Source organism: Mustela putorius, unplaced genomic scaffold, assembly GCF_011764305.1.
Source record: "Mustela putorius furo isolate JIRA1106 unplaced genomic scaffold, ASM1176430v1.1 tig00000842_pilon_pilon_pilon, whole genome shotgun sequence".
Taxonomy (NCBI): Eukaryota; Metazoa; Chordata; class Mammalia; order Carnivora; family Mustelidae; genus Mustela; species Mustela putorius.
The window spans coordinates 2,402,832-2,420,178 of record NW_025421493.1 but is presented as its reverse complement, the minus strand read 5'-3'; the positions used below and the strand labels follow the sequence as shown (position 1 = coordinate 2,420,178).

The 17,347-nt window shown below is 40.6% G+C and overlaps 1 protein-coding gene and 1 non-coding gene across 6 annotated transcripts in view; one reads left to right on the top strand and one right to left on the bottom strand.

The window, feature by feature from the left end:
* The window catches only part of TRMT2B (tRNA methyltransferase 2 homolog B), a 54,124-nt gene that overhangs the window by 15,850 nt on the left and 20,927 nt on the right, over nt 1-17,347 (top strand). The window lies entirely within an intron of this gene.
* On the bottom strand, nt 15,950-16,053 carry LOC123393433. The gene has a single exon (XR_006608209.1). It is a non-coding gene; the product is annotated as a U6 spliceosomal RNA (small nuclear RNA).

Below are 17,347 nucleotides of genomic sequence, written 5' to 3'. Positions count from 1 at the left end.
TCTAAGACATTTTTATATCCTCCCTTTTCATGCACCTACTATTTATTGAGAGCCTGTTACGCATTTGGCACTCTGCCAGGTGCTGGGGATCCAATTGCTCACATAGGCATGGTACCTGCCCCTGTGGAACTTAAAAAAACAAGTCAAAAGCCTTGCTCATGAGGACTGAGCAGCACTCCCCAGCTGACACTCTTGTTCCCTATTGGTTCTTACCAGCACCCACCCTCCTAGTGATTTAAATTCCTGACACTTGGGTGGTGCCTTCTAATAAGACACATCTTGACCTCCAAGATTTTGCTGCTAGGATGCAGCTTCCTTTTAGAATTGCTCTCCAGAAGTCTTTCTATATGGGCCTCATCAAATTTCTTCTCCTATTCTCTTCAGTGAAACCCTTACTTCTCCTCAATTCCCTCCCCTTCACTTCTGCTCTTGCCCTTAGCAGATGATTGTACCTCATTCTTCCCTGAAAAGTTAAGGGTATCACATGAAAGCTCTCTTAGCTTCTTCTAACATCTACCAATTTTACTGAAATCTTATCCCTCTTTTTCTCCTATTTCAGTGAAAGAGGTGGGTTGGCCTTTCCCTAAGTCTGTCTATCCTTCCTTGAAACACCACTTTGGACTCATCTCCCCCCTCCATTAGATCCTTGCTCCTTCATTATGTACCCTCTTTCTCCTGTTTCTGTACCTCCTTCCCTATGACCCATATTGGCTCTGTTCTTATCTGCCTTCAGCTCAGGTCGTGATCTCAGGGTTCTGGGATCGAACCCTGCTTTGGGCTCCCTGCTTGGTGGGAGGCCTTCGCTCCCTCTCCAACCCCCCTGCTTCTGTTCCCTCTCTTGCTGTCTCTCTCTCGTCAAATAAATAAATATTATAAAAAAAATCTCATGGTTCTTCCGCCCTTAATACCCCATAGAGACTGATCTTGTTAAAGTCATCAGTGACCTCTTTGTTGCCAACTCCAGTGGAAACTTTCCCTAACTCACTCAACTTTTCTCTGCCTTTGACACTAATTTATCTTTCTTCTCTCCTTGAAACATTTTCTTTCTTTGATTTCTTTCTCTGAAGGTTTTCCTCCTGTCTTGCTGGCCACTTCTTAGTCTTTCCCATGTCATCTTTTCCCCCTCTCCTTTCCTACTATAAGCATTGGTAGCCCCCCCAGGACTCTGTCCTTAACCTTCTTTTCAAAACATTCATGGGAGATTGTACCCAAGTAGAGTTGTAGGTGGAATGACCATCTACAAATCGATAAACTTATATTTGCATTCTGGTTCCCTCTTGAACTTTGGGAGGTGCATTTCTAAAAGTCTCTCAAACTTCCTTACTTAACTGGCCTACACATTCAAATCAGCATTGCCCTAGATCATGGTTTCTCCACTTCCGCCCTATTGACATTTTGGGTTGGATCATTTTTTGTTGCGTGGAGCTGTTAGGTGCATTATAGGATTTCAGCAGCATCCCTGGCCTCTACCCATTAGATGTCATTAGTTGTGACAACCAGAAATATCTCCAGATGACTCTTGGGGGAAAAAGTTGCCTCTAGTTGAGAAATACTGCCCTAAACCAAATTTATCCTCTTTGAGAATCTGCTTCTTTTTTTCTCACCTTAGGAAATGGTAGTACCATGTACTAGAAACACGTCATCCTAGACTCCTCTGTCTTAATCCTCACCTTCCTCCTCCAGCCATATCTAATCAGTCTCAAAGTCCCCTCATTTTTCCTTTCTAAAAATACCTTGACTCCATCCTCTTCTATTCCCACCACCGTTACCACCACTACCACTCAATTCGAAGCTACCATCTTCTCTTGCTTAAACTACTACAACAAACTACAGAGGTCTCACTAGTTCCAGCCCCTTACCTTGGTTTATTCTCTACAATGCAGCCGGAGGTGTCCTTAAAATGCCGATAAAATCATACCACAATGTTGCTTAAAATTCTTCAGTAGTTACCAAATAGCTTTTAGAATAAAGCTTAAATTTGTTGTCTTTGCACTGACAGATCTTCATGAGAAGCTCCCTAGCTTCATCTTCTGCCACATCCTCATCTGCTTTCATCTCTCCATTCGTGTGGAACTCAAGTTACCCTGCTGAGCTATCTCACTCCTGCCTGAACCTGTCCTTTCTCCACGGTGCCCTCAGTCTTCTCCCCTTGGCTTCTGCTTATGTTCAAAGATTCATTTAAAGCATTAGATCCTGTAGAAAACCTGATCTGACTCCTCAGTCTGATTAGGGCTCCCCCTTTTCTGTACCCTCATCTAATCTCCCGTTGCTTATCTCCTATTGTTGCATTTGTTACATCAGATTGCATTGTTGTGTGTCAGTGCTTCCCACACAAGACTGCAGAGGTAGCCACTGTGTATTATTTAATTTTGTAGCCCAGCACTTAGCATAGATTCCTACATATAGTGGGTGCTCATCAAATGTTTGGTGAATGGATACCTCTTTGCAATATTTGTCCCAGTTGCTAGCCCTTCCAGCTTCTGTGAGGCAAATTGTTTACCCTCCACATCTATCCAGAGGGATTCCCTTTCCCTGCAAAATTTGCACTGGGATCTAAGAACCAATCTAGTAGGTACTCAAATATAGGCCAGATGTCCACTGGAATAAAAATAATACCATATGAATAGCCCTAGGTTGTTTTCATTTTTTAAATACCTTGATCTCTCTTTCCTCGTGCCTGGTAGTGACATTGCATTCCATTATGATGACAGGATAACCCCAGTTTGCCCTGATTTGAGGTTTCAGTATCTCTTGTTGAGTCTTGAGTCAAAATACAAATTTTATAGGAGCTGATAGCCAGAGCTCCAAGACCTAAGAAGCAGTTTATAAATAAAATGCTATCAAGGAAATACAAGTACATAATTTTAAAAGTCAAATAGTAGGGGCGCCTGGGTGCTCAGTCGGTTAGGCATTTGCCTTTGGCTCAGGTCATGATCCCGGGGTCGTGGGATGGAGTCCCACATAGGGCTCTCTGCTCAGTGGGGAGCCAACTTCCTCTCTCCCTCTGCCTGCCTCTCTCTCTCTCTGTCAAATAAATAAAATAAAAAAGTCAAATAGTAATAGGTTAGTAAGGAAAAGTGATGCTCCTCTGTCCTACCCTTCCTTGCTCTTGAGTCTTGCTTTCCAGAAACCACAGCATTTATTTTAGGTACTTCTTCTGTTGTTCTTATTTCTTTTTTCTTTTTTTTTTTTTAAAGATTTTATTTATTTATTTGGCAGAGAGAGATCACAAGTAGGCAGAGAGGCAGTCAGAGTGAGAGGGGAGAAGCAAGCTCGCTGCTGAGCAGAGAGCCCGATGTGGAGCTTGATCTCAGGACCCTGGGATCATGACCTAAGCTGAAGGCAGAGGCTTTAATCCACTGAGCCACCCAGGAGCCTTGTTGTTCTTATTTCTAAGTAGTACATTATTCTGATGTGTTTTGCTTTATCCAAGTTACATATTATTATTTGTTGACTTCCAGTTATGGCATATAAGAAATTCTCTCCCTTACTTTGTTTCTCTTCCTGAAGTGCCCTTCTTCGATATTTATAGCACAATTCTTGGCTAAATTAATATTTATTGTTTCTATTGTTATGACCACGTAGATCGTCATAGATTCATTCCTGAGCCAAGTACATGTACTAAGATTTTGTTTTCCTTCATTGTAAAAATTTTCCTTTCATTTAATATTGTGAAAAATTGCAAACATATAAAAGTAGAGAATGGTGTAATGAACTCCATATACCCATTCCCAAGGTTCAACAACTATCAGTATGTGTCCAGTCTTAATTTTATCTATACTCTCACCCATCCCACATTCTACCAAACCATTTGGATTAGCTTGAGGTAAATTCCAGATATTATATATCATATAAAATGTGAATACTTCAGTGTGAGTTCTAAAAGAACGAACTTAATATTTTTTAATTTAATTTTTTTTCAGTGTTCCAAGATTCATTGTTTATGTACCACACCCAGTGCTACATGCAATACGTGCCTTTTTTTTTTTTTACGTGCCCTCTTTAATACCTACTACCAGGCTCACTCAACCACCGACACCCTCCCCTCCAAAACCCTCAGTTTGTTTCTCAGAGTCCAAAGTCTCTCATGGTTCATCTCCCCCTCTGATTTCCCCCAAATCACTTCTCCTCTCTAACTATCCATGTCTTCCATGCTATTTGTTATGCTCCACAAATAAGTGAAACCATATGATAATTGACTCTCTCTGTTTGACTTATTTCACTCAGCATAATCTCCTCCAGTCCCGTCCATGTTGATACAAAAGTTGGGTGTTCATCCTTTCTGAAGGAGGCATAATATTCCATTGTATATATGGACCATATCTTCTTTATCCATTCCTCTGTTGAAGGGCATCTTGGTTCTTTCCATAGTTTGACGACTGTGGCCATTGCTGCTATGAACATTGGGGTACAGATGGCCCTTCTTTTCACTACATCTGTATCTTTGGGGTAAATACCCAGTTGTGCAATTGCAGGGTCATAGGGTAGCTCTATTTTTTTTTTAAAGATTTTACTTATTTATTTATTTATTTGACAGAGAGAGAGAGAAAGAGAGTGAGTGCACATGAGCTAGGGCAGAGGGAGAGGGAGAAGTAGGCTCCCTGCTGAGCAAGGAGCCCAATGTGGGACTCAATCCCAGGATACTGGGATCATGACCTGAGCCAAAGGCAGTTGCTTAACAGATTGAGTCACCCAGGCATCCTGGGTAGCTTGATTTTTAATTTCTTAAGGTATCTCCACAGTGTTTTCCAAAGTGGCTGCACCAGCTTGCATTCCCACTTAATTTTTTAAACATAACTTCATGGGCACCTGAGTGGCTCAGTTGTTAAGCATCTGCCTTTGGCTCAGGTCATGATCTCAGGGTCCTGGGATGGAGTCCGGCATCAGGCTCCCTGCTAAGTGGACGCCTGCTTCTCCCTCTCCCTCTGCTGCTCCCCCTGCTTGTGTTATCTCTGTGTCTGTCTCTATCTCTCTCTCTGTGTCAAATAAATAAATAAAATCTTTAAATAAATAAATAAAAATGGACTCCTGGGTGGCTCAGTCAGTTAAGTGGCTGCCTTCAGCTTAGGTCATGATCCCCTGCAACGGGCTCCTGGCTCGGTGGAGAGTCTGCTTCTCCCTCTCCCTCTGCCTGCCACTCTGCCTAGTTGTGCTCTCTGTCTCTCTGTCAGATAAATAAATAAAATCTTTAAAAAAATATAAATAAAGATAACTTCATACCATTATTACATCCAGAAATAAAAATTTATCCCATAATATCATCAAATATCCAGTAAATGTTTAGGTTCGACACTGATGTATCACATAAATAGTTGGAGTTTTATAGGTGGTTTATTCAAATCAGGATTCAAAGAAGGCATACACATTGCATTTTACTAACATGTCTCTTCATTCTCTTTTAATTTGTAAGTACCCTTCCCTCTTAATTTTTTTGTCCTTGCAATTTATTTTTTGAAGAAACTGGTTGGTTTTCCTGTGGAAATTCTTGTTCTGGATTTTGCTCACTGAATTCTCATGATGTCATTTAATGTTTTTCCTCTGTCCTCTCTATTTCCTATAAACTGGTAGATCTACATCGTTAGATTCAGATTTAACTTGAGGTGAGAAAATTTTTTAATACATATATGTCTGATGGGCTCTCTTTCAGTGATGTTAAAATTGAATCATCAATTCAGTGTCATCAGCCTGATCCACTCATTAAAAAATTTCCTATCAGATTTTCACCTAATAGTTTTGAGTCATTGGTGATCATTGACTATCATGTCTTCATTTATTAGTTAGAATTCTTCTAAAAATGACTTTTCCTTATCAGCTGTTTGGTTACTTTGATGTACTGATACAATCAAGACAGGGTAAATCCTAGGTTCTTTTTTTTAAAAAAAGATTTTATTTATTTATTTGACAGATCACAAGTAGGCAGAGAGACAGACAGAGAGGGGGAAGCAGGCTCCCCGCTGAGCAGAGAGCCTGATGTGGGGCTCAATCCCAGGACCCTGGGATCATGACCTAAGCCGAAGGCAGAGGCTTAACCCACTGAGCCACCCAGGTGCCCCTAAATCCTAGGTTCTTTCACCTTCTTCAGAAGATGTTCAGTTAAATTTGTTTGTTTCAGTATCATTATGAAATCATGGATTTTTTTTAAAAAAAGATTTTATTTCTTTGACAGAGAAGAGAGTGAGCACAAACTGCGGGGGGCGGGCAGTGCAGAGGGAGAGGGAGAAGCAACCTCCCCACTGATCAGGGAGCCTGACCAAGGGCTCAATCCCAGGACCCTGGGATCATGACCTGAGCTGAAGGCAGACGCTTAACCCACTGAGCCACCCAGGTGCCCTGCAATCATGGATTTTTAACATACTTCATATGTTTTAGTCCACTGAATTTACTATTATTTTTTGGTACACAAATTGTTCCATTTTTAGCCAACTGGAACTGCTTTAAGTTGTCTCAGCCTTGGATGGCCCTGGTAGTTCTGGAATGATAAGATATTTCTAGCACATCTAGTCTTTTCTGCTTGAGACTGGGAATCAGCCATTTCTTCAAGGAATCCTTGTCTCTTAGTGGGAAATGGTATTTGGAAGCACAGTATGGTTGCTAGGTGTGCTTACTTATACTGGGTTGGTAAGACTTTAAGGCCTTCTAGTGGGCAGAGCCAGGGAATATTTTTTAGGGAGAAAATGTTAGCTCATTTGATATATTAAAATCAAATTTAGAATGACAGAACTTTTACTGAAATCTTTTGATTTTTATATTTTTATCTTTTGTCTTAAGAATGAAAATTTGAGTCCTGACATTAACATAATTATTTATTCTATCCTACTATATATAGATATATATTTCCATATATATATAACAATTTCAGAATGTGAGTACCAATATTACTTACCAATAAGTGATAACTGAAAAGAGCTCAAGATTTTGTTTTAAAGGTTTTCTTTCTTTCTTTTTTTTTTATTTTTTATAAACATATATTTTTAGCCCCAGGGGTACAGGTCTGTGAATCACCAGGTTTAAACACTTCACAGCACTCACCAAAGCACACACCCTCCCCAATGTCCATAATCCCACCCCCTTCTCCCAACCCCCCTCCCCCCAGCAACCCTCAGTTTGTTTTGTGAGATTAAGAGTCACTTATGGTTTGTCTCCCTCCCAATTCTTTATTTATTTGACAGACAGAGATCACAAGTAGGCAAAGAGGCAGGCAGAGAGAGAGGGGGAAGCAGGCTCCTAGCTGAGCAGAGAGCCCGATGTGGGACTCGATCCTAGGACCCTGAGATCATGACCTGAGCAGAAGGCAGAGGCTTTAACCCACTGAGCCACCCGGGCGCCCTATCCAGTTCTTTTTGTCACATTATTGTGCCTCTTGAAATACTACCTTTTTTTGTAGTTAAGTCACTAACTTGGGGTGCCTGGGTGGCTTAGGCAGTCAAATATCCGACTCTTGATTTCAGCTCAGGTCATGATCTCACGGTCCTGGGATCAAGCCCCATCCTGGGATCAAGCCCCGTGTTGGACTCTGCACTCTGTGCAGAGTCTGCTTGAGATTCTCTCCCTCCCCTTCTGCCCTCCCCCTATTCAGACTGTCTGTTTCTCTCTCTAAATAAATACAGTCTTTTTTTTAAAAAAAAAAAAGCCACTAACTTGATACTTGATACACAGGTTCTTTTTTAACTTTTTTCATTTTGCTTATTTTCACATTTTAGAGGTTAAGTTCTTTTTCATTTTGATTAATTTTACAACTTTGTAAAATATTTACATATTTCCAAAGTCAGATCTACAAAATAAGGTCTATAGAGGTCTAGCTTTCATCTCTGTCCCTTCTGCCCTGTTCCTTCCTTCCTTCTATAAGTAACAAGTTTTGATTTTGCTTATTTTTTTAAAAAGTAAGCTTTTCTTAGCTGAAAGAGTTTAATGTGGGCCCTCTTCTGCACCTGTGGTTTTTTAAAATTCTTTAAGGATTTCTTCCTTCCCTCCTTCCTTTCCTTCTAGATTATTTGTCAGAGAGAGCGAGAAAGCACAAATAAGGGGAGGGAGCAGCAGGCAGAGGGAGAAGCAGGCTCCCTGCTGAGCAAGGAAATCCATGAGGGACTCAATCTCAGGACCCTGGGACCTGACCTGAGCCTAAGGCAGATGCTTAACAGACTGAGCCACCCAGGTGTCCCTTTAAGGTTTTATTTTTATGTAATCTCTATACCCGATGTGGGGCTTGAACTCATAACCCTGAGATCAAGAGTAGAGTGAGCCAGCCAGGCGTCCCTGTACCTGATTTTTTTCTTGTAATATTGCACTTCTTTTTTTTTAATTAATTAATTTGTTTGACAGAGTTTACCAGCAGGCAGAAAGGCAGGCAGAGAGAGAGGAGGAAGCAGGCTCCCTGCTGAGCAGAGAGCCCGATGCGGGGCTCTATCCCAGGACCCTGAAATCATGACCTGAAATGAAGTTAGAGGCTTACCCCACTGAGCCACCCAGGCGCCCCTGCGCTTCTTTTTTTTTTTTTTTTTTAAGATTTTATTTTTTTATTTGAGAGAAAGAGTGAGCGAGAGTGAGAAAAAGAGAGCATGAGTGGGGGAAGGGGCAAAGGGAGAGGGAGAAGCAGATGCCCTGTTGCTGAACAGGGAACGCAATGCCAGGCTCAGTCCTGGGACTTAGGGATCATGACCTGAGCCAAAGGCAGACACTTAACCAACTGAGCCAACCAGGCACCGCTGCACTCCCCCCCCCCTTTTTAATAGCCGCATGCTTCTGTTTGGTATGATGGATTTTTAGAACTTTTTATTGGCATAGATAATTGCCCTATTTTTCCATTGGTTTAGTTTTCTAGAACCTAATTGCTAATTTTTTCCAAGTACTCTAAAAGTTCTGTCAAACATTCATCTGCATTCTCCATATGCTCAACAACTTGAGTTGTTTTTTCCCTAAAGACCTTTTTCTTAGAATCTTCCATCCTAGGCTCCTGAGGCCTTCTGCATGGCTATTATCCCAGGACTCCTTTTGCTGCTCTCCTGTCTTCCTTTTTCTGGTTTATACCCCCATTTGGCTGGAATACTGTTGTGCCCAAGTTTTCGCATCCGAAAGACTACCAAGGAGCCAAACACCGATGCAATCACATGAGGGTTTATTTGACAAGCATAAGCTTGGGCCCAAGTATACCTGACACAGCGGAGTAGGGACTTGGACCCTGAACCAGATTACAGTCAGAGTTTTTAAAGGCAGAGTAGGGGTGGACTTGGCGGTAGGTGAGGACAAAGGGGATTAGGGATGGTGTAAGTCTCTAAGGACTTTCGGAAACAAGGTCTCCAGGACCTTGAGGGGCTAGCTATTGTTGGGAGAGAGGTTATTTATTACCAATAATAAAAATCTTCTTGTGAGACCCTTTAGATGTATATCAGTGGGCCATATACTTGGGAATGATTCGCCACACTATCTTGGAGGTTTAGAGATAAAGTTTTCTAAAGGAATTGTTAAAGTAGACCTACAGGATTCTGGTCGGACCTGTTGGAGTAGGGGGTCGGTCAGGCTAGGATTGTTCTTAGCAAAACCTCAAGGTGAGGGCAGTTAAGTCCCCAGGGGAGAGCCACTCTGTCTGTTTCAAGGGCTTGTCAGTAGGTGAGGAATTTTAATGATTTTCTTCTGCCTCTGTTTCCCACATCAGCTAAACTTGAGGTGGGATGGCCTTAATTTTCTCGGCCTCCACATTTCCCCTGAACAATTTTGACCCTTAAATCTTTAAGGTTGTTGAAGGTGGAAGGTCTCATCTTCTGTAACTTCTTCCTGCTGAGTAGGGGTGTAGAGTTGTCCCTACTTACTTGGGTCAACATTGATCAGTTAAGGAATGTGTAGGGGAGTTATGAAAGATAGAGGCAGCTGAATCCAGGGGTTAAAATCAATCATTAAAGGAGAGAGAGACTGTTTAAAGTGCTAACCTGAGTAGATCAGAACCCAAGAAATATTTTGTGATAATCTGGAACATCAAGATGGCTGCACTTTGTCAGGGCTAGACTCGAGGTGGGTACAGCCTTGTTTTTCTTGGCCTCCACAATACAACCTCTATTAGCTTCCTGAGGAAGGGTGCCTAGGAGGTAAAGTTTTAGAATCTTTTCATGTCTATAAGTGTCTTTTCTTCCCTGACATCTCACTGAAACTTTTTCTAGATTTCTAGATTTGGGTTTGAATACTTTGCTTTTATAAATTTGAAGATACGGTTTTGTCATCTGGCCACCAGTGTTGTGTGAGTCTAAATGCTACTTTAATTCCTGATCCTTTGTAGGTAATTTCTCTCCTCTTTTTCTCTAAAAGCTCTTAGGGAATCTCTTTATCTCTGAAACTTCATGACCTAGTGGGCCTTTGTTTCTCATTCATTCTGGTGGGTACAAATTAGGACTTGTCAATCTGGAAGCTAATGCTTTCAGATGTGGGAATTTTTCCTGTATTATTTCTTACTTCATTTTCTGTATTTTCTTTATATCTCCTATTATTTGAATTTAGGACATCATGGATTGAGCCAGTAATCTGCTTCTCATTCTTCTCCTATTTTCTATCTCTGCCTTTTTGTTTTCCTTTCTGTTAAATTTTTTTAATATAAAAGCCAACATCTTTAATGAAGTGTTTTCCATTATCCTACCTTTAATTTTCAAAAGATTTTTCTTGTTCTCTGATCCTTTTCTATAACTACTTTTTTTCGTAATATAATTAAGTAATGTAGTGTGTGTGTGTGTATGTGTGTGTGTGTTTTCTGTTCTTTGAATTGTTTGTTCCTTCAGGAATTTTTTCCTGTTTTGGTCATTGTCTTTCACAATGGAGACTTTAACCAAAGAGCTGATGATACTTGACTATTATTTAAGAGTGAGGTCTTAAAAACCTGAATGGTAGTTCAGCATAAGTGGGTTTGTTGATTCTTGTCTTTACTGTTGGTGATTATGTTGGGGTGTCCCCATATGTTTGTCTAAGGAGATCCTTCCTCTGGAGCTATTTTGTTTCTTGAGAGAGTTATCTCGAAGTTTCTTGCCTCGCTGCTGGCTTTTAGAATTAAGGCAAGGAAAAGGGGTAGGATCTCCACCATTCAGATTACGGACTTAATGGAATCTGCCTGTTCCCACCCCTCTGTTACTACAACAATGCCTGGTACCTCCAAATTCAGGGCTTTTGTGGGTTCATTTTCTCCTGAGAAAAAGATCTCCAGTCTCTTGCTACAGGAAGATGGATGTTCTTGGTAGGATGAGGGTGTTTACCAGTTTTGTGTCTAGACTTTCAGTCACACCCTCTTTTTTAAAACGATTTTGTTTATTTATTAGAGAGAGAGCAGCAGTGGGAGGAACAGAGGGAGAGAGTCAAGCAAACTCCACGCTGAGCATGAAGTGTGATATGGGGCTGCATCTCTGGACTGTGAGATCATGACCTGAGCTGAACTCAAGAGTCCGAGGCTCAACCGACTTAGCCACCCAGGCTCTGCCCCATACCCTCTTTCAAGCCTTGTGCCTTAATTGGACCTTCCAGTTTGAGACTTTCCAGGGTTGTATGTAGCAGATAAGCCTTATATCTCATCAGGTCCCCCTTTGTAGGGCAGTCTGGATATTGTTTCCTTCATCTTGCTTCGGTTGGCACTTGAGTCTGCTTTCCATCTCCTAAGACTTTATTTTGCTCTTTTCTACTCTATCATTATCTTTGTTCTTCCTTTCATGTATTAATTCAACAAGTACTATGGAGTACCTACAAGTGCTTAGGGTATAATAATGAAGAAAATATCCCTTCCCTTGTAGAACTTACATTTTAGTTAGAGAGATAGACTTTTAAAATACATGATAAAATAAGTTATATGGTATGTTTGAAGGTGATAAGTGTGGCTGTGGTCTGAAACTATGTGTGACCCCAAGTATCATATGTTGAAATCCTAACACCCAAGGTGATAGTATTAGGAGGTGGGGCCTTTGGGAGGTGGTTAGGTCATGAGGGCAGAGCCCTTATGATTAGGATTAGTGCTCTTATGAAAGAGACCCCAGAGAGCTAGCTTGTCCTTTCCTCCATGGGAGGTTATGTGAAAAAGACAGTCATTAGTGAGGAAACAGGTTTATTTTTATTTTTTTACTTTAAAATTTTTTAAAAGATTTTATTTATTTATTTGACACAGAGAGAGCCAGTACGAACAGGGGAATGGCAGGGAGAGGGAGAAGGAGGCTCCTGCAGAGCAGGAAGCTCGATGTGAGGCTCCATCTCAGGACCTGAGCCGAAGGCAGATGCTTAAACAACTGAGCCACTGAGGCACCCCTATTTTCTATTTTTTAATTTTTAATTCCATTAATTAACATATAGTGTAATATTAGTTTCAGTGGTAGAGTTCAGTGATTCTTCAGTCTTACATAGCACCCAGTGCTCATTATATCATGTACCTTCCTTAATGTCCATCACCTAGTTACCCTATCCCCCCACCTCTCTCCCCTCCCCTCCAGCAACCCTAAGTTTGTTTCCTATGATTTAGAGTCTTTTATGGTTTGTCTCCTTCCCTGATTTTATCTTTTGTTTCTCCCTTCCCCTATGTTCCTCTGTTTTGTTTCTTAATTTCCACACATGAATGAGATCATATGGTAATTGTCTTTCTCTGATTGACTTATTTCACTTAGCATTATACCCTCTAGTTCCATCCACATTGTCACAAATGGCAATATTTCTTTCTTTTTGATGACTGAGTACTATTCCATTACACACGCACGCACGCACACCCCATATCTTCTTCTTTTTCCATTCATCTGTTGATGGACATCTGGGCTCTTTCCATAGTTTAGGTATGGTGGACATTGCTACTATAAACATTGGGGTGCAGGTGCCCCTTTGGATCACTACATTTGTTTCTTTGGTGTAAATACCTAGTGGTATAGTTGCTGGATCATAGGGTAGCTCTGTTTTCAACTTTTTGAGGAACCTCCATACTGTTTTCCAGAGTGGCTACACCAGCTTGCATTCCCATCAGCAGTGTAGGAAGGTTCCCCTTTCTCCACATCCTCGCCAGCATCTGTTGTTTCCTGACTTGTTAATTGTAGCCATTCTGACTGGTGTGAGGTGGTATCTCATTGTGGCTTTGATTTGTATTTTCTTTGCAGAAATGTCTGTTCATGTCTTCTGCCCATTTCTTGATTGGATTATTTGTTCTTTGGGTGTTGAGTTTGATAAGTTCTTTATAGATCTTGGATACTCATCCTTTATCTGATAAGTCATTTGCGAATATCTCCCGTTGTTGTCTTTTGGTTTTGTTGACTGTTTCCTTTGCTGGCCAAAAACTTTTTATCTTGATGAAGTCCCAGTAGTTCATTTTTGCCTTTGTTTCCCTTGCCTTTGGAGATGTGTCTAGCAGGAAGTTGCTGTGACTGAGGTCAAAGAGGTTGTTGTTGCCTGTATTCTCCTTTAGGTTTTGATAGATTCTTCTCTCACATATAGGTCTTTCATCCATTTTGACTCTATTTTTGTGTATGGTGTAAGGAAATGGTCCAGTTTTGTTCTTCTGCTTATGGCTGTCTAATTTTCCCCAACACCATATTTTTGAAGAGACTTTTTTCTATTGGACATTCTTTCTTGCTTTGTTGAAGGTTAGTTGACCATAGAGTTGAGAGTCCATTTCTGAGTTCTCTGTTCTGTTCCATTGATTTATGTGTCTGTTGTGCCTGTACAGTACTGTCTTGATGATTACAGCTTTGTAATACAGCTTGAAGTCCAGAGTTGTGATGCCACCAGCTTTGGTTTTCTTTTTCAACATTTCTTTGGCTGTTTGGGGTCTTTTATGGTTCCAAACAAATTTTAGGATTATTTATTCTAGCTCTGTGAAAAAAGTTGATGATATTTTGATAGGGATTGTATTGAATGTGTAGATTGCTCTATGTTGCATAGACATTTAAATAATATTTGTTCTTCCAATCCATGAGCATGGAATATTTTTCCATTTCTTTGTGTCTTCCTCAATTTCTTTCATAAGTGTTCTATAGTTTTCTGAGTACAGATCCTTTGCCTCTTTGGTTAGGTTTATTTCTAGGTATCTTGTGGTTTTGGGTAGAATTATAAATAGGATCAATTCCTTGATTTCTTTCTTCTGTCTCATTTTTAGTGTATAGAAATGCAACTGATTTCTTTGCATTGATTTTATATCCTTCTACGTTCCTGAATTGCTATATGACTTCCAGCAATTTTGGGGTGGAGTCTTTTGGGTTTTCTACATAAAATATCATGTCGTCTGCCAAGAGTGAGAGTTTGACTTCTTCTTTCCTGGTTTGGATGTCTTTAATTTCTTTTGTTGTCTGAAGCTAGGACTTCTAGTACTATATTGGGTCATAGTGGTGAGAGTGGACATTCTTGTTGTGTTCCTGACCTTAGAGGAATAGCTCTCGGTTTTTCTCCATTGAGAATGATATTTGCTGTGGGCTTTTTGTTTATGGCTTTTATGATATTGAGGTTTGTTCCCTCTATCCCTACATGCTGGAGAGTTTTAATCAAGAAAAGATGCTGTATTTTGTCAAATGCTTTTTCTGCATCTTTTCAGAGGATCATATGGTTCTTGTCCTTTCTTTTATTAATGTGATGTATCACATTGATTTTCTGTTGTTGAACCACTCTTGCATCCCAGGAATAAATCCCACTTGGTCCTGATGAATAATCCTTTTAATGTACTGTTGGATCCTGTTGGCTAGTATCTTGGTGATAATTTTTGCATTCATGTTCATCAGGGATATTGGTCTGCAATTCTCCTTTTTGGTGGGGACTTTGGTTTTAGGATCAAGGTGATGCTGGCCTCATAGAGTTGGGAAGTTTTCCTTCCCTTTCTAGTTTTTGAAACAGCTTCAGAAGAATAGGTATTAATTCTTCTTTAAATGTTTGGTAGAATTCCCCTGGGAAGCCATCGGGCTCTGGACTCTGATTTGTTGGGAGTTTTTTGATTGCTGCTTCAGTTTCCTTGCTGGTTATTGGCCTTTTCAGGTTTTCTATTTCATCCTGTCTTAGTTTTGTAGTTTATATGTTTCTAGGAATGAATCCATTTCTTCCAGATTGTCTAATTTCTAGGCATATAGTTCTTCATAATATGTTCTTATAATTGTATTTCCTTGGTATTGGTCGTGATCTCTACTCTTTAATTCATGATTTTATTAATCTGGGTCCTTTCTCTCTTCTTTTGGTAAGTTTGGCCAGGGGTTTATTGATCTTATCAGTTATTTCAAAGAACTAGCTTCTACTTTTGCTGATCTGTGCTACTGTTGTTTTGGTTTCTATTTCATTGATTTCTGTTCTTATCTTTAGAAGTTCTCTTCTCCTGCTGGGTTTGGACTTCATTTGCTGTTCTTTTTCTAACTCCTTTAGGTGTAAGGTTAGGCTGTGTACTTGAGACCTTTCTTGTTTCTTGAGAAAGTCATGTATTGCTATATACTTCCCTCTTAGGACCGCCTTTACTGCATCCCAAGGGTTTTGAACAGTTGTGTTTTCATTTTCATTTGTTTCCACACATTTAAAAAATCTCTTCTTTAATTTCCTGGTTGACCCATTCATTCTTTAGTAGGATTCTCTTTAACCTCCATGTATTTGAGTTCTTTCCAAATTTCTTCTTGTGATTGAGTTCAAGTTTCAAACCATTGTGGTCTGAAAATATGCAGGGAATGTGAGGAAACAGATTCTTGTAAGATATTGCATCTGCCAGCGTCTTGATCTTGGACTTCCCAGCCTCCAGAACTGTGAGACATAAGTTTCTCTTGTTTATAAACCACCCAGTTTGCATTATTTTTGTTATAGGGGCCCAGCCAGATTAAGACAAGTGCCATGGGAAAAGTACAGCAGTATCAGGAGGATAAGAAATGCTAGGGTTAGCAGAAGCATAGCTTGTAATTTTGTTGTTGTTCTAGAACTTAAAAATACTAAGTAAGCTTATTTAGAGAAGAGATAGAGCATTAAATCTTGATTCTATTCAGTGTTTATCCTTTGTGATGATAAAAATATGGAATGCTTCATGAATTTGTGTGTCCTTCTTGCACAGGGGCGATGCTAATCTCAATATCATTCCAATCCTAGTATATATACTCCTGAAGCGAGCATGGGTTGTAATTTTAGATGGGGTCAAGGGTAGGGTTCATGAAGAAGACAATATTTGAATAAAGCAGTGGCTCTCAACCGGGGAGGGGCAGTTTTACCTTGCATAGGACATTTGGCATTTTCTAGAGACATTTTTGGTTTTTATCACTAGGGGATGATTGGGCATTGCTACTGACATCTAGTGGGTAGAGGCCAGAGATGCTGTTAAACGTCCTCCAGCACATGGGACAGCTCCTCACAACAAAGAATCAGACAACCCAAAATGTCAGTAGGGCTGAGGATGGGAAACCTTGCATTTAAAACTTAGAGGCTGAAAGGGTGTGGGCTATGTAGAGGTCTGAGGGAGGAGCTTTCTGGAAAAAGAGAAAACCCATCCTAAGGTAGGAACATGACAGGCTTTTTAGAGGAACTGAAAGTAGGCCCAGAAGTGTTGGACATGGGGTGAGATGGTGAATGAAGGCAAGGTTATGTAGTGCCCCGGGGTGGTCATTGTAAGGACTTTGACTTTTATTCTGAGCCATGGGAGGTTTTGTTGGTGTGGGGGTTATGTCATGATATGATTTAGGTTTTATAGAATCACTGTGGCTGTTGTGTTGTGTATGGATTATTGGAGGAAAGGATCGAAACAAGGAGAGACCAGTTGGGAGGCTGTTGCAGTAATCCAAGTGAGAGATGATGTAGAGCAGTGATGGTAGTGGTGGGATGGATGGATGTTGAATTGTATAACAAGGACATCATTGGTGACCTTAACATGAACCATTTTGGTGGAGTGGTGGGGACCCGATTCTAGTGGGTGAAAAGAAGGAGAGGAGTGGGAGGCAGTGAATATATACGGTTCTTTTGAGTTTTTCTGCAAAGATGAACAGCGAAATGTAACAGTGACTGGTAGGGAAAGTGGGGTCAGGAAGTTCCCCTTCTTTGTTAAATGTGGAAGAGTAAGAGCATGCTTATATATTTATGGAGATGTTCTATAGGAACATGATGGCAGGAAAATGATGGTGCAGGAGAAAGAGAAGGGAGAATTGGTAAGTAATGAGCTTAAATAGGCTTTTGTCTTTTTTATTCTTTTATTTCATTTTAGTAGGATTTCTTTAGGAGAGAGCGAGTGAGCACACTTGCATGCAGGGACAGGGAGGGGCTAAGGGAGAGGGGGAGAGAGAATCTTAAGCGGGCTTCCTGCCCAATATGGAGCCCAGTGCGGGGCTCGATCTCACGACCTGGGATGATGACCTGAGCCACAGTCAAAAGTCGGACACTTAACTGACTGGGCCACCCAGGCAACCCCATTTTAGTAGGA